We start from the raw sequence: 17,409 nt of genomic DNA, 5'->3' as shown, positions 1-17,409 counted from the left end.
CCAGCTCGGCATCTCCAGCAGTGAGCTGCTTCTGCTGGGCTCCAGGGCACAGCTGCGGAGCCTGGCCAGGTGGATGCACGCTGGTCCAGCCGGGCAAAGGCCACCCCGAGGGCATGCGGGGCTCTGGGGCCGGCGCTTGTGCCGGCGCCTCGGACAAGCTGCTTTCACTCCCGAGGCCTCCTGTCCTCGCCTGTGCACAGGCCGTGGAGCCAGGAGCCAAGCACCCCACGACTCTGCCGTCTCAGCACCTTGCTTGTCCGTAAGTTCAAGGATTCCACTTTTATTGAGCACCTACTGTGTGCCAAGCACTGTGCTGTCTGGGGATCCAAAAGGGACAAACGAACCAGACAAAAAGTCAGGGGAGGGGGATGGATAGCAGGGAAGGGGCACCAGGGCGGACGTGAGTGATTTTCATAGGTACACGTGGCCTATTTGAAACAAAGCCAGCTAGTATACCAGATTGATGATTTCACGGTTATCAATGCTTAGGGTGAAGCAAAGCTAAAACATCAAGAAGTAGGTAGATGTGAAGTTGGCCAGGGGAGCAGGTGGCGGGCAGCGAGGGCCCGCGCGGCGCGGGGTCGTGGGTGCCTGGAGCTCTGAGCAGAAGCGTGGCGAGTGGGGCTGAGCTCCGCGTCTGCAGCCGGGCTGTGAGGAGGGATGTAGGGCGTCCCAGCCGCTCCCTCCCCTGAAACTTCTGGAAGGCCCCAGACCAAGTCCCAGTTGTAACGTGACCCTCCTCAACTTGGCTCTGCTAAGATCGGTCCTCATGCCCAACCATCCCTCCTCCTGACCCTCCAAGTGAGGGGGTCGCGGCTGTGTAGACATTAGGGTCTCATAACGCTGGGGGGTCCCGGCTCTGCACTCCTGCCTGTGGGGGCCAGGTCAGGCTCCGCTTGCTCGAGCATGAAAGGAGACTGCTTTGTGGTCACCAGATACATTCAGGTTTGATGGGTGTTCCTTCCCTGCCACACCTTGAAGAGCCCACATCCTCGGAGAGTTTTCCTCGGGCCTGGATACTTTCCAGGTGACCCTTTCCCCCGGGGCATGGCCTGGGTGGGACACGGAGTCCACGGAACCGCCTTGGGCCCATCTCCCAGAGGCCTGCTGGCCTCATCCTGTTTGGAGCCCCTCCCCTGGGCTTGGAGTGAGCTGGGGCTATGCAGGACCCTCACCTACACCATCAGAGAGCCAGAGCAGCTCGGCCTTCAAGACCCCTGCCCAGAAGTGGGGCTACTGCCACGGCAGGAGGACCGGCCAGGCGTGGGCAGGGTGTGCCTGGAGCTCCATGTGGCCCCCGAGCTGGGGCGGGGGTCTGCTGAGCACGGCATCTGCAGGCCGTCCGCCAGGTGAGGGAGGGAAGGAGGGTCCGCACCGTGGCCTCCGCTCCGAGTCCCCCCCCCATGTGGGCCAGGCGAGCGTGAGGCATCCTCTGACCTTCACTGAGAGTCTGTGAAGGAGGAGTCGTTAGCCGCAGTCGATGGATGAGCAAACCGGTGCCCAGAAATCCCCATCAGCGTGACATCACCTGCTTCTAGGAAACAGGTGAGAGGGCTACGGCCCGGCAGAGCAGGGTCTCTGGGCCGCACCCAGAGTGCTGGGCCTGGACGCTGGGCTGTGGTCAGGCTGCTGACGCAGGCTGAGAGCTCAGACTTTGGTGTGAGTGTCACTCTGCTGCTTTCTTGGATATGTGACCTGGGGTGCTTCAGGTCACCTCGCCAAGCCTCATGGTAGACGACCTTCTAGTTGCAAGTGGCAGAGAAATCCAAAACAAACAGGCTTATGCATTGAAGGGGCGCCTCTGGCTCATGGAACTGAAAAGTCTAGGGGTAACTAGCTTCAGGAATGGCTGGATCCAGGAGTTCAATTTATGTAATGGGTTTGGACTTTTCAACCCTCATGCTGCTTTCTCTCTACTGTCTTCATTTTGGCCTTCTCCACATGGGTGCCTGGCATGTCGGGAGTGTTCCCCAACCCTGCGATGGGCTGGCTGCAGGGCCAGGCTGTGGCGAGCCGCATGCTCTTTCTGTCCTGGGATGTTGACAGTGCCCTGGGGGAGATGGGACAGGAAAAGAGGAAGTTACGACACAGGCAGTCAGAGCTGAGCAGGGGTGAGCTCCAAGGCCAGTGGGAGCCCAGAGGAAGAATGTCAGAGTTCACATCCGGTCAGGTTCCCCAAAGGCTTCCTGGAAGAGGTGGCAGCTCAGCTAGACTTTGAGGTCTTGGAGTTGGCCTGGGGAATGAGAAGTGAGGGACCCTGGGGTCCAGTCTGGGGCTCAGGTCAGCTCAGGATCCGCACACGGTGGGACTGACCTGGCTGTGCTGGGTTCTTGGAGCTCCTGCCCAGGCTCAGAGGTCAGGATGCCTGGGGGGTGGCGGTGAGGGAGCGACAGGGCCTGTGTTTGGGTGATAGATGGCCCGGCTTCTAGGCTGTGAGGACAAGAAAGAGAGCACTTAGCGAGCACCTACCGTGTGCCTGTAACTCTCCATCTGGCCTCGTTCTGGCCACAACAGCCCCTGGAAGCTCCGCATCCCCTGTTTGCAGAGGATGAACCGGGGGCTTGATTAGAACACGCCTTTTCTAAATACGCCCGTCAATCGTATTTCCCTGCAGTTAGAAGGTGCTGCTAACCCGCTGGCCGGGCTCAGCGGCCTCTGCTCTGCCGTCAGGAGGCTGCAGGGCTGCCCCGTGGCAGGGTCGCATGGGGAAGCCACCGTGTTCAGAGCGGTTGCGTGTTGAAACACCTTCCCAGAAGACTAACCACCAGGCCTCCCCTCACACTGGCAGCAAACACGGTAAATCTGAAACCTGATGCCTGCAAAACAGGGGCGCGTCAGAGCCAGAGGCCAGGTGTGAATTGTGAAGCCAGGGATCCCGACGCCGCAGTGGGTATGGACGGCCACCCGCTCTGGGCAGCCAGGAAACAAGCTTGGTTCTGAGCTTTAAGCGGCGGATTTTTAAACCCCTTCTAAACTGCTCCTCAAGTGTGTTCCCGGGCGGCTGAGATAAGCCAGGGTGGGAGCAGGAAGAGGGAGGGTCAGATCCCAGCTCCCCCTTCGGCTGCCGTGACTCCTCGGGCAGCCCCCTGTGCCTCTCTGGGCCTCAGTTTCCTCCTCTGCAAAATGAGGGTAGCATTTCACAAGGTGAGGATTAAATAACATTATACTTGGGCGTGTCCACGTGTAATGACATAGCAGTGGCTCCGTAAAGGTCAGTGATTACATTGAGTAAAACTACTGTTCTCAGTTTGACTGTAACATTTTCTAAATTGTCGTTTTTGCAACCATGGATTTGAGACAAATGGGAAACTGTTTGGCTCCGGGTATATGCCCCCTGAGGGCAGGCACCAGGCCAGTGAGACCTGAAGGTCAGGAAATGCACTTGGTGAGTTAAGAGCAGATTTTGAATTTGTCAAATCCCAAGTCAATCCAGGGTGTTCTTCTCCTAAAAGATCCAGTGAGACAAAAGCAAAGCACCAGTGGCCTTTGCCCGAGGGATATAATCAAGCGTGGCAGCAGGCCAGAGCCGGGTGGCCGTGGCTCTTCGGGGGTAGGGGGGTAGCATTTAGGAGAGGTTTTCAGGGGAGCACAGGCACCTGTGCTGGGTGTGGAGTGGGCAGGTAGAGAGGGAGGAGACGGTGGGTGGATTCTGTAGGTCGAGTCCCCGTGTGTTTGGGGAGCAGCAGTCAGAGTTGGGTGGTGTTGGGTCTGGAAGGGATGAGGGCCAGATTGGGGCCAGAAAGCAAGGCAGGTGGGCCGGAGCCCGGGGTGCTGTGCTCTCTCTGTGGGCACAGAGGCGCCGTCGGGGCTTTTGAGCAGGGAGGTTAGATTAACCGGTATTCTTTCGGTGGCAAGTGAGGAAAGCAAACAAACAAAAACCCAGACTGGCTGAAGCTGAGGCTGAATTCATTGCCTTCTACTTCTGAAGCAGACAGGCCTTTAGGTACAGTTTGATTCAGGAGCTCACACTATTTGTCAGAGACACTGGTGTCTTTTTCTCTTCTTTCCCGACTTCATTCCCAGGCAGTATCTCTGCTCGTGACGGGACTGACAGCTCCAGGTTTACAATACTCTGACAGCTAATGAGCCCAACAGAAACGGTTCCAACAAACTCCCAGTACAGGCTCGGGTCATATGCCCATCCCTGGACCAGTCACTTTGGTAAGGGGGCGGAATACTGTCAAGTTAGGGATCGAGTCCCTGGACACAAGTTAGATAGACTAAGAGTGGAGGAGGGGGATCCCCCAGAGAAAAGTGGGGTGCCTTACTGGAAGTGAGCTGGGAGGCTGGGCAGGCACAGACATCCAGCCTCCCCGCCGTGATCTGATAAGACCCTCCAGGCGCTGTGCTCGGCGACTTGACCTGCACCATCCCTTCCTGTCAGCACCATAGGCTAGGGTTTCTTATAATTCCCATTTTGCAGGTGAGAAAACCAAGGCTTAGGGAGATAGTCACTTGCCCAAGTTCACATCATTAACAAATGTCCTCACACCTCAAATCATCCTGACCCCGAAGCCCAGGCTCTGAACCATTTGCTCCACTGCCTCATGGTCATCAGACCTGCGTTTGAAGAAGATGCCTCAGGACCTCAGATGGAGGATGGATTGCAGGGGTGACCGGAGGCAGAGGATGGGCAGGAGGCTGGTGCCACGCAGGCAGAGAGGAGGGCAGCCCCGAGGGATACAGCTACGGGGCATCTCAGCCCCTTGGTCCCAAAACACTGCCAGCCCAGCTCTCCTGTGATGTGTCCTGAAGTAGAGAAAATATACAGTAATATGTGAGTGTGTATGCACGCACACACATATATGTGTGTATTCATTATTGTGCCTCCTGGTTTCGGATTGGGGCGATCTTAGCAGGAGGGTGTGAGGTGTGAGGCTGTGGGACTGGAGGCTGGCTTTATGCTCCTGCTGTGGGCACAGGGGCACCTCCAGGGCAGTTTCCGGAGGAGGTGGGTCAAAGGGAGGTGACCACCCACCTGGCATAGGGCCAGGGTGGGGAGTGGGCGGGATGGGGAAACAGCCGCTCCTCACTTCCCTTTTCAGCCCTAAGACTTCCCAGGAGAGAGTCCCACCCTCCTGATGACATCACACCAGGTCAGAGGTCATTCTGCCCACACCTTCCTTGCAAAAAGAGGAAACCGAGGCATTGGGAGCACAGCGTGTTCTGCCTCGCTGTCGCCACTTGGGGAAGTCTGGCGGCGTGAGTCCCAGCCCTAGATGGCCTGCTGCCTTGCTTTGTGACCTAGGGCAAGCCACAGAGCTGCTCTGGGCCTCAGTTATATCTGCAAAATGGACCTACTATGACCTCACAGAGTGGGCAAATGAGAAAACCTTGAAAGGACCGGGTGCAGTGCCAGGCACCTCACAGGTGTCAGTGAATGTTGGCTGTGACGATTCCTTCCTTTGCATGGTCAGCTCGGAGGGACGAACAGCTATAGACCCCAGGAAGCTGGGCCCAAGATCCAGCTCTGCCGTCCAGGCTGTATGGCCTTGGGCAAGTCACCTCATTTCTCTGGGCCTCAGTTGCTTTATCTGGGAAATGGCTTTTGCCTCACCACCTCAGGGGTCACTGAGCGGACTGATGGAACACCCTGTCCACGGGATGGGATTTTCGGGGGCGTCTCTTTCCCACTGGGCGGTTGGACGTCCCCTCCCCGATGACTCCCCTTCCTGCCCTGGGAGGGGATCGAGTGAGTTACTCTATTGGTAAATCTTTCCGCTGAGCACCTGCAGTGTGCCAGGCACTGCCCAAGCGATGAGGAGGTCAGACCAGGATCCCTGGCGTCCCGTCTCCCAGGTGGCAGCTGGCCCCCAGCTGGCGCCGCCACTGCTCCATCATCTGCTGGGCCAGTTACGGGAGAAGGGCCTCCGTGGTGCCTGCCTGTGGACGCTGCATGGCTGCTGAAGGCGGAGTCCTTTGCTGACAGCTCCCGGGCCTCTTCTGGGGGTCCGTGTGCCCCCATCCTCATTGTATCGGGCTGGGTCGGTATCCCCGCCCCCGGTGTGGCAGTGTCCTGCTGCCTTCCCCTGTGGCCCCAGTTGGGAGTTGGAGGAGTGTCTGCAGGGTGTCCCCTGACCGCAGCGTGGAGGCTTTTGGACCCAGAAGCCGGATCTGGAGGAGGGCAAGTACAGAGGGCAAGACTCAGACAAGCGCCTTTGCTCCTGAGTCTGTCTCCTCCCCTGTAAAAGGGGAGAAAGACACCCACCCACGGCAAGGGCTTTGTAACCTTGTCCCGTAAACGCCCCAGGAGAGGCTGGGCTGCAGGGCACTGCCGACCCAGAAGCCCTCTGCACTTCGGCCAGTTCAGGCCGATCAGAGCCCAGCTCGGTGCAGGGTGCAGGCGTCTCCCAAAGGCTGCCACGCTTAGCCCCGCTCAGGACTCTGTTCTGTTTAAAGGGCACATAAGTTCCCCTGGGGCCCGGGACACCGCTTGTGGGTCCCCCACCCCTCCAGGGAACGCTTTAGGTCCCTGGGTCTGCCTTCTGGGGCGTGGGCTGAGCCCTGAGCTGTGACCGCCCCCCCCCCACCCCTGGGCAGCCACACTAGTGATGGACGTGCCATTTCCTGTTTCAGTTAGTGTTTGCTGTGTAACAAACCACCCCAAATGTCGTGGCTGCAACCGCAGTGTGTGACTGTGCCGGCTAGAACCCGGGCCGCCCTGCTGGTCCTCCTGGGCTCACCAGAAGGTGCCAGGTGGCCCCACTCACATGGCTGCAGTTGCTGCTGGGGCACCTCTGTTTCTCTACCCCCCCGGCAGTTTGGCCCTCAGTGGGCAGCCAGCGGCCGTGGCATCTGAGGGCAGCGTTCCAAGGGGGCGAAGGTGGAGCCTCAAGGCTCTTGAGGTGCAGCCTCGGAACTCAGACAACCATCCCTCCTGCCACATTCTGTTGTGCGATGAAAGTCCCATGGCCAGGGGGAGGAGAGACGGACCCCACCTGTGGGAGGAGGGGACGAGTCCTAGAGCTGAGGGGCCTGGGTACCGGGATGCAGGGAATCTGTGGCCATATTTTGCAGTCACAGAGTATGCGTCATTAGGATTTTGCCACGTTCTTACCTTACAAGGGTTGGGGTCAGGGGAGCTAGTTCTAAAATCATTGGATACAGAGCCAAAAATTACCCGGTAGAACTACCCTTGAAGACCCCTTACGTTGCCACGGCATGCAGAGCCCCTGGTTCGGCACCCACCCTGCAGGAAGCTCTGTGCCCACTGAGCGGGCGAGTCCCTGAAGCAGGCCAGATGCGGGGGTGAGGCTTGCCCAGGCATTCCAGGCTTTGCTGGGGCGGGGGGAACCCCAGATCCCAGCTGGGAGTGGAGGGCGTCCCAACCGGCCAGCTCACCTTCTGCGTCGGCTCCATTCTGTGTTTCCGTTAAGCCTCTACAAGCTGCATTGCCCGGGACGGAGGCCGCTGGCCATAGAAGGCTATTTAAATGTCAACTACTGAAAGCAATTCAAATTTTAGAGAAGTCAGCTCCCCAGCTAGCCCCATTCCAAGTGCTCAGTGACCACATGGCTAAGAAGTGGAGGGCCAGGAGTCAACTGGCCCCAGCCAGCGCCCTTCACCCAGCCCTCACCTTCATGGTCACCCAGGCCTGGTGCTGGCCACTTGAGACTCAGAGTGACTCGGCCCCATCCCAGTAACTGCCCTCTAGAGGCTCCCGACCCGCTGGGAGCAGGCGGGCTGGGGAAACGCAGTGCCAGAGTGGGAACTGGGCAGCCAGGCCCCCGGAGACTTGCTGAGGTGGGAGCCCTAGGGCCTCCCCCTCGCCGCTCCAACCCTGTCCTCCCCGCCACGAAGCAGCGGCGTGGGGAGTTGGGATGGCTCCATGTGCACTTGCCAGCTTTTCTGGTAAAGGGAGGATGCCTTTTCATCTCCCCAAATCCCACACATACCACCCCCCCGACCAGTGCACATAAGGGTTAGTATCCGTGGCTGAAAAATCACGGTGAGCCACTGAGAACCCATTTTACATGAATGTGAAGTCTGTGAATTTTATTCATCGCACAGCATCCGTTTTGGTTTGAAAGATGTTAATGTGTGAAACATAGTATTTGGTCTACCAGCAGCGTATATGGAATGCAAGAACCCCTAAAATAATTCAGGGGCTCCCAGCCTGGGAATCGGTGGAATCTCCAGGAATGGGATGGGTAGCGCCCGGGCGGTGGAGGGGTGTGGGAGGGTACCTAGACATGGGATGAGCAGGGACACCCCCTGTGGGAGGTGTGTTCACAACTGCATCAGCGCCTTTTCTCCTTTGGGGGCCATGGATTTATTCTCAGGGGTACTCAAGTTCCACTCAGTAATATTTTTACGTGTGGATTCATTACAAGTTATTTTGTAACCATTTCAATCTTGAAGAAGGCCTGCAAGAATTTAAAAAAAAAGAATTCTCCCGTGTACCCTTCACCCACTTCACCATAAGTAACATTTCACCCGATTTCAGTCTCTCACAAAAACATTTTTTTCTCCCCGAACTATTTGAGAGGTCATCGCAAACATGCAACCTGGGACTTCCCTGATGGCGCAGTAATTGAGAGTCCACTTGCCGATGCAGGGGACGCAGGTTCGTGCCGCGGTCCAGAAAGATCCCACATGCCGTGGAGCGGCTGGGCCCGTGCGCCATGGCCGCTGAGCCTGCGCGTCCGGAGCCTATACTCAGCAACGGGAGAGGCCACAGCAGTGAGAGGCCCGCGTACCGCAAAAAAAACAAAAACAAAAAAACATGCAACCTAATGACTCTTACTCCTAAATAGTACTTCAGCATGTTTCCTAAGAGCAAGGACACTCTCTTACATATCTGCGGTCCAATAGCCAAATTCATGAAACTTAACATGGTCACAGTACTAGGATCTAAAGTACAATTTAGGGACTTCCCTGGCAGTCCAGTGGTTAAGACACCGAGCTTCCAATGCCGGGGGGGGTGGTGGTTCAATCCCTGGTCAGGGAACTAAGATCCCACATGCCACAGAGTGTGTCCAAAAAGTAAAAACTAAATAAATAAAATACAATTTAGAGTTGCATTTCACCAGTTATCCCAATGATGTCCTTTATGTCAAGTTTTTCCCCAATCCAGAAGCTTGCATTACATTTAGTCATCATGGGTTTTCTTGAAGCTTTACCAAGGTTTACTTTGTATCATAAAATTCACTTGTGTTACGTGTACAATTTAATGATGATTAGTATACTTACAGAGCTGTGTAATCGTCACCATGATTTAAAATCATTTCACATCATCTTGAAAAGAAATCTGTGTCTATTTTCTGTCACTCTTTTGTCCCACCCCAGCCCCCGACAGACACTAATCTACTTTGTGTCAATAAACTTGCCTTTCTGAGCATTTCATATAAATGGAATCATCTAGTAAGTGACCTTTTGTGACTGGCTTCTTGCGCTTAGCCTAATGTTTTCAAGCTTCAGGCATGCTGTAGCAGGTGTTAGAACCTCATTCCTTTTTTTTGCTGATTAAGACTCCCTCCGTTGTATAGATAGACCACATGTAGTTTATCTACTGTCCCCAGTTGCTGGACATTTGGGTTGTTTCCCCAGTTGCTGGGTATCTGGGCTGTTTCTACTTTTTGGCCATTATGAGTATACTGCTAGGGATATTCACTTACAAGTTTTTATGTGGACATATGTTTTCATTTCTCTCGAGTAGATACCAAGGAGTAGAATTGCCAGGTCAGGTAGTAACTCTATGGTTAACTTTTTAAAAAACACACAACTGTTTTCCAAAGTGGCTGCGCCATTTTTTATTCCCACCAGCACTGTATGAGGGTTCCAGTTTCTCCAGACCACCTGGACGGCTCTCTAAAAACTGAGTTCTGCTGTCTGGTTTCTGTGGCTGCCTTTCCTATTCTGTTTTTGAACACGTGGTCTTCAAGGGACCCTCCAGTGTGGTCTCACTTAACTCTGGATTCATTGTTCCCTAAAGTGGGGTCTGATGAACGTTGCAAACTGTATTCTTAGGGGTCCACCAGTTCTTAAGTTTGAGAAACCCTTAATATAGAGCCATCTCTCAGACGGGAAAGTAGAGGCCCTTATAGAGAAAGTGATGAGTCCAAAGCCGTGCATCTGTGAGTGCCCACAAGCCAGCACGGAGGCCGCGTGGAGTAAATAAGAGCCACTTAGGAAGTCGTTCAGCACCCGCCCAGTTTTCTCACCTGTAAAATGGAGGGGGCGCCACCCATCTCTAGAAGCAGGAGCAATAGAGACAGTGTGGGTAGAGAGCCCAGCTCAGCTCCTGCCTGATGCAGAGTAGACACCACATGTGCCCACCACCTGGCCTTGCACCCGCCCCCTCCTCCGCAGCATCTCCTCTCCCCAGCAGAGCAGCCCCGAGGGCCGGCTCCCGGCTCCAGCTGTCCCTCCCCCTCACGCACCTCACCTGTCCCCAGTGCTTAGCCACTTACTGGGCACGGCTCTGTCGCAGGCCCTGTACTGATGTTGGCAAAACAGAGATGATTCCTACTCCATCCCCGCCCTCGGGGACTTTGGGCAATGAATAGTCTCATTAGCTGATGATTACAGGACAGCATGGCAGTGGTTATTTTTACAATCAATAGCTAACAGTTATTGAATTTCTCCTATGTGCCTGGTCCTGTTCTAAGAACTGTGTCAGGATGTACAGGGCATTGTGCGAGCCAAGATGTCTAGAGGAGGTGACATTTTTGCAGCTGGATCTTAAGGATGGATTTGGACTTGAGCTAACAGGCAAAAAGCACTCGTCAGGAATTTTTACTAGTTTGGTGGGTGAAAATAGTATCTCATTATTATGGTATGCGATTCTTTATCAGTAAGGTTATATATCTTTTTGTATGTTTATAAGCCATTTGTATTTCTTCTTCTCTGAGCTACCTAGTTAAATCAGCTGGACACTTTTATTTTCATGGTTTTCTTATTGATTTGTTAGAACTCTTTGTATATTGATGAACCAAAGGGCATAGTATGTGCAAATACTCAGTGTTGTGAAACAGCGTGGCGTACTCACAAGACATTAAGTGTAGCTTGACTTTGGGGGAAGCAGCTGAAGATGGGGGGGTGGGCAGGGAGGCAGAAACTAGTTCTGGTGCTGAACTGGGAGCTTCAACTTTATCCTGCAGGTCATGGGGAGCTTTAGAAGGGTTTTGAACAGGGAAGGGATGTGATTGAAGCTGTATTTTTTTTAATATAAATTTATTAATTTTATTTATCTTTGGCTTCGTTGGGTCTTCGTTACTGTGCACGGGCTTTCTCTAGTTGTGGCGAGCAGGGGCTACTCTTCATTGTAGTGTGCGGGCTTCTCATTGTGGTGGCTTCTCATTGCGGGGCACGGGCTCTAGGCGCACGGGCTTCGGTAGGTGTGCCATGAAGGCTCAGTAGTTGTGGCTCGCAGGCTCTAGAGCACAGGCCCAGTAGTTGTGGCGCCCGGGCTTAGTTGCTCCACGGCATGTGGGATCTTCCCAGACCAGGGCTCGAACCCGTGTCCCCTGCATTGGCAGGCGGTTCTTAACCACTGCGCCACCAGGGAAGCCCTGAAGCTGTATTTTTGAAAGTTGCTTTAAATAAGGGACAATGATGGGTGGAGGGATGGGCTAGGAGGATAAATTGAGGCCAGAAAGTGCAGAACCGTGAATGTCCCGCTGAAGAGCGTCGGTTTGGTTTGCTGGGCAATGGGGAACGTTCTGGGTAACGACAGGGGGTGGGGAGAGGAGAGGGGCAGGATCAAGGCCATGGCTGATCCCCGGTGGGGTAAGTGGTTCAGTCTCCCTGCAGGAGGCTTTGCCCCCACTGACGTCTCCTTCCCACATGGGTGCCCAGTGCTGGGTCGTCTCTTCCTGCTCCGAGGAACTGATCTCCAACCAGACAGACGGGACTGTTGCCAGGGCTGATCTGGAGAGGAAAGATGAACCAGGAGTTTCCAGGCAGGGCGCGGTGGGTGGGAGAAGGAAAAGGGAAGAGCATGGTGGCCAGCCTGGAGGGGCCTCAGAAGTCATGCATTCCATAGGCCAAGGAAGCTGACCCTCGGCTTCCGCTCCCACAGCGCAAGGCCGGGAAGCCCCACCTCCCGGCAGCATTCCACATCAGGTTGGCTCTTCCAGTGAGAAGGTTCTCGGTCTGGTCTGACGTCAGAGCTGCACGGAGCCTTGGCACTTGCCTTATCTCAGGCTTCCTGCCTGCTCGATTGAGGGGACCTCGAGGCTCAGAGGAAGACGATCCTCCCGCGGTCACACAGGGAGTGAGCCCCAGCCCGAGTCAGAGCAGGCCTCCCAACTACGCGTGCAGTCTCAGAAATGATTCTTTTTAAAACATAATTTTTTTAAGCAGTAGTACATGCAGAGGGCACAAAAGATATTTAAATGGAACATTTCAGTGAAAAGCCATTCTCCTACCCACGCTGGCCCCCAATTCTCCACACCTTTCCCCAGGGCACCACTGTACCAGTTTCTTAAGCATCTTTGTCAGAGATGACACATCCACACACAAGCAGGTACCCTATACCCTGCTCTTTTTTTACATAAAAGGTAACACACCATACCCTGTACTGCACCTTGCTTTTTCCACTTACAAAAATACCTTGGAGATTGTTCCTCGTCCGTCATGTACAGAAGCTGCATCCTTTTTGACCGCCGCGTAGGTTTCCACCGGACGGATATATCGTAACAGGCATCTGTCGAGCAATCCCTCTTTGGCGCACTTTAGGTAACAAGAAGACTCCAGTCATTTTTATTCACTTTAAAGACAGTTGCTTAATTTTTTAAAGGCACATAAAGAAGATTTAATCAGCCCGTGAGCCTGTGCCTAAGTCCAGATAATCCCTGGCAACTTTTTACAAATCAACTAACCCTCAGAAAAGTATCAAATGAAAAGTAAGAGCCCCTCCCACACGCATTGCACACACCCCACCGTCCTCCCGAAAGGCAGCCATGAATGGCAGGTATCGTTTGGGTATGTGGGTGTCCTCTCGGAGAGAAGAAGTAGGAAATTACAGTACGCATATATGTATAACCTTTTACAGTGTGCACAAGGGGATCACAACATACACAGTGTTCTGTCCCCTGCATTTTTTTTTTTTTTTTTTTTTTGCGGTACGCGGGCCTCTCACTGTTGTGGCCTCTCCCGTTGAGGAGCACAGGCTCCGGACGCACAGGCTCAGCGGCCATGGCTCACGGGCCTAGCTGCTCCGCTATGGCATGTGGGATCTTCCTGGACCGGGGCACGAACCCGTGTCCCCTGCATTGGCAGGCAGACTGTCAACCACTGCGCCAGCAGGGAAGCCCTGTCCCCTGCATTTTTCAGCAGAAATGCCTCCTGGAGATACTCCCGTGAAGTCCCGGCCTGTGGGTGTGTTCGTGCCGGCTCACCCTCCCCCAGTGTTGGACACCAGAGGTGTCTCTCTTCTTAGTTTGCTGACTGACACAGTGCTGTGTGCAACTGCCCTTGCGTCTTCATGCCAGCATGCTGGATGGCTTTGCCAGATCACCCTTCAAACAGGTCGCCCCATCTTGCACCTCACCCTCCAGTACTCTGGATGCGTTCATCTCCTCCCACCTTCAGTAGCAAAAGCATCATCATACTTGTTCTTTTCTGCCAGCTTGGTAGACACAAAAAATGACAAGCATGCTGTGTTTCAGTTTGTATTTCTTCAATATGCATTTAATTACAAGTGAGATTGAGTATCTTTCCCTGAGCCACTTGTTTCTATCCTCTGCTCTTTTTTCTAATTGGTTAGTCATCTTTTTCCTATAGCTTTGAAAGAGTTTTTTACGTATCCGGGAAAGTAACTTTCATCTCATTTTCCTCAATTAACTTCTGTCATATGTGCCGCAGGTATTCTTTTTAAGTTTACGCTTTGTCTTTTTTGACTTTGTGGTATGTTTTATTCCATTTAGAAGTTTTCATTTCTATATAGTTAAATTTACCAATATTTTCCTCCATAGCTTCTGGGAATACAAATATTTATACAGTACATTTTACACAACGTTTTCACACATTATCACAGTTGATCCTCAGAGCAGCCTTTGAAAGGAGGCAGGGTGACGATTTTTATCATCAGGTCTATTTTACAGATGAATTCACATGAGGCTCAGAGAGGTGGTGGGACCTGCCCAGGCTGAACAGATTCTAAAACCCTTGCTCTTCCCAGGTCCCTCACCTGCCTTCCTGCCAGCCAGGTAACTCACTCCTGGCACTGACAACAAAAGGATGGAGTTTCTCTAGGAAAGCATTTTTAATTATTAAAACTACAAGAATCTTTCCTTCAAGAGCTCTTTTTTTTTTAAGTTTTTGAAATTATAAAATTAGTTCGTAGTTTTTAAAAACAAAATGTCCAATGATACAGGAGAGTGTAACACAGGGTTTCGGGGGGGGGGCGGGGGCTAATGCCTCGCCCTGAAAGCCCATCCCCCGGGGGGACCACTGTCTTGTTTGCTGTGAGCACCAATGGTGAGGAAGACCCACTGGGAGCTGGACCGTTCCTTACCCGTCTCTGCCCATCACCAGTGCATTGTATATTCCAGGAGCAGCTCGGGTGCTCATAAATGCTGCGAGACGAGACTGAGGTGGTCAGGCACCCACCTTAGCTTACACTCTGCAGCCCCACAGGCCTGTGTTCAAATCCCAGCTCAGCCACTTAGCCAGCCATGTGAGTGTGGGCAGTTGACTTACCTTCTCTGTGCTGCGCTGTCCTTGTCTCTGAAATTGGGATAATAGTTTACACCTCAAGTAAATGAAATTAACCTCATAAAGTGCTGAACAGAATGTCTACCACTCACCTCTGATCTGCCTGTTCCTTGGGGGGGTCCACTGCCTACTTCCACCTGGCCCCAATATCCAGGGTCATGACATTTCAGAGTGGAAAGTCAGGCTCCCTCCCCCCTCCAGAAGCCCAGAGAGGGGAAGTTCCTTGCCCAAGGTCAGAGCCCGCAGAGACTCCAGTCTCCTGACTCATTACATCACTCGCCAGGCTGGACCACTGCGGCCCGTCCCCCGGCCTCCTGTCTCGCCCCTTGTGGCCACCAGGGGGCGCGCCCTAACCCAGCCCAGACTGCGGCTGCCCTTGCTCCCACCTGGTGGGGGTCTCCCGGCTGCCCACGAAACGAAGAGTCCCTTAATGTGGTGTTCAGGGCTGTCAGAATCTCCCTACACACCGGGCCGCGCGCCTTCCTCCGCTTGCTTGTACCTTGGGTACAGCCTTCCTGGAGTGCCCTCCCCCTTCCTGCCCCTTCCAGGCCAGGCCTTTCCTGCCTACTCCACTCCTTCCCCACGAACTGGCCCCTCTCCGAGGCCGTGCCGCCCCACCGAGGCCCGTCCCCTGCACTCAGTGGGTGCCGAGTCCATGTTTGCTGTAGGATAAGGGGCGGCGCCGGCAGGCCCGGACCCCCTTCCCCAAACTGCCAGGAGCGCGCGTCCTGGAGGGGACACAGAGCCCCACCACCGCGCTGTGCGATTCTGGCCGCTGCTTTCTGGGCCTCGGTCTTCTCATCTGAGAACTGGGGAGGCTTCGGGGAGGGGGCTGGGCATGGCCGGCGGGGACCGCAGTTCTCCGTGGGAGGGGCCTGCGGCTGCAGCTCCCAGGTGTTTACCTAGGGGGTCTCGGGGAGTCTGAGCGAAAGGCCGGGGCCTCAGCGCCCCTCCGCCGCGCTCGACTGTGCGGACCCCGCTCCCCGGCCTATCCCCTCGGCGGCCCCACCGACCCGGGCGCCCTCAACTGGCCGGGGTTCGGGTGACGTCGGCGGCCGGGGCGGCACCCGTCCCCGCGCCCACACCCCTGGCCGGGGAAACTGAGGCTGGGCGCGGAGAGGCCGCGCACGCCAAGGTCACTGCGCGGAGGCAGGCAGGCCGGCCGGCCGGCGGCGCTCGGGCTCGAGCTCGGGCTCCGGCTCCGGCTCGGGCTGGGGCTCCCGCGCGCCCGCCCCCCCGCGCCGTGCGCCCGCCCGCGCTCCTGTCCGCCGCGGGGACGGCGGGGACGGCGCGCGCTCGGAGGCTGCGGGCGGCCCCGCGAGGTAGGAGGCGGGCCGGCGGGGGACGCGCGCGGCAGCGGGCGGGGCGGCCAGGGCCGGGGGCCGGGGGCCAGGCCGGGGGTCGGCGGAGGCCGCGGTGCACCGACGCGCGAGCGGCTTTCGGGAACCGGGCGGGTGGCTTTGCGGAGCCGGGCCCGGGACGAGGGCCGAGGCCGCAGTCGCGGGGACGCGGCGGGCCCCAGGGTTGCAGGGTCGGGCGCCCGCGGCGCCGGGCTCGGGGGGATGGGGCGGGGGCGGCGGCGCCGGGCCTTCGGAACCGGGGCTCTGCGGTGTCGCTCCCTGGGTCGCAGGAGATGGAGCCTCCGCGGCTCTGCGGATCGCTTCTCCAAAACCTTGCGGACATGGAAGGCGCGATCTGGGGGGAGGGGGGCTGAGGGTCTCCGCGTCTATACAGCTGGCTGCCTGGACTGGGAAACATGAACCCAGGTCGCGAGGGTCGCAGGGGGAAGCTGCCCGCCCCCCAGGACACACACTCTCTCCCTTTTCTCCCCCCTCCGCCATGCTCCCGCCTCTCCGCGGAGAAATCCTGCCGCGGGTCCAGGGTCCGGAGCCTGCGGGCGGGAGGTTGAAGCATCTCAGGAATTCGCTGTGAGCCAGTTAGACGCTCTTGGGGTGGGCTGGATGGCTGGCCCCGAATTCAGCCCTGCCCCGACCCCTTGCGTGACCTTGGGCAGCCCCTCCTCCCACTACCACGTGGGCAAGAGGCTGGCTGGTAGTCTTGGGGATCCCCTGGGTCAGACCCCCAGTGGGCGAGGAGTCGGTTTAAGGGACTGTGCCTGGGGGCTGGAAGAGCCACTGCGATCTCCGGACCCAGTCCCAAATGGGGCAGGAGGCAGCAGGAGTCTGAGAAGTGACGATGGGGCTGTCGCAGGTATCAGGACATCCTGTTCCACCTGACAGCCTGGGGGGGGAGCCCTCATGGACCAGGGGGCTCTGAGTGCGGGAAAGCCCTGCCCTGCCCAAACTAGCTGCCTCTGGGCTGTGAGGAGGCAGGGCCGGTTGCGAGAGGTGTGGCCAGGCTGTCCCCCTGCCCCCCCACAGTCACGGGGACACCCCCCTCCCAAGTTTCTGCCACGCAGTTGCCCCTTTAAATTGCTAAGCTCTCGGCTGTCACAGCTGATCTGTTTCCAGAGCAAACGGAGCAGAAAGATGACAGTGGGTGTCCCCGCCCCCGGGCCTGTCCGAGAGATGAGGCTTGCAGGCCAGCGGTCCCCTCTGCCTGGTCAGCTTTCTGCGTTTAACTCTGGGCATGCTCCGTCATGGGGTGGGTGTGGGGCACTTGCTCTGCACTGGGGAGCCCCTGCTCCGCTCGGTGGTCAGGCAGCACCAGACAGCGTGCGTGCCAGCCGACACAGCCCCTGGGAGCAACTTGGAACGAAGGTGACCTCTGGTCACCCTTCCCTGCCCC

The 17,409-nt window shown here is 56.2% G+C and overlaps 1 protein-coding gene across 10 annotated transcripts in view; it reads left to right on the top strand.

The window, feature by feature from the left end:
- IQSEC1 (IQ motif and Sec7 domain ArfGEF 1) overlaps positions 1 to 17,409 on the top strand; it is a 330,995-nt gene that overhangs the window by 225,780 nt on the left and 87,806 nt on the right. The window contains exon 1 of one of the 10 annotated variants that reach the window (XM_049693710.1): positions 15,963 to 15,983. The exons of the other annotated variants lie outside the window; for them this stretch is intronic. The gene's annotated coding sequence lies outside the window, so the exon portion shown is untranslated. Of the gene's footprint in view, positions 1 to 15,962; positions 15,984 to 17,409 lie in introns of those variants that run through there. 10 annotated transcript variants of the gene reach the window in all.

Source organism: Orcinus orca, chromosome 10, assembly GCF_937001465.1.
Source record: "Orcinus orca chromosome 10, mOrcOrc1.1, whole genome shotgun sequence".
Classification (NCBI taxonomy): domain Eukaryota; kingdom Metazoa; phylum Chordata; class Mammalia; order Artiodactyla; family Delphinidae; genus Orcinus; species Orcinus orca.
The sequence above is the reverse complement of the archived record's forward strand: the minus strand, read 5'-3'. Positions and strand labels throughout refer to the sequence as shown.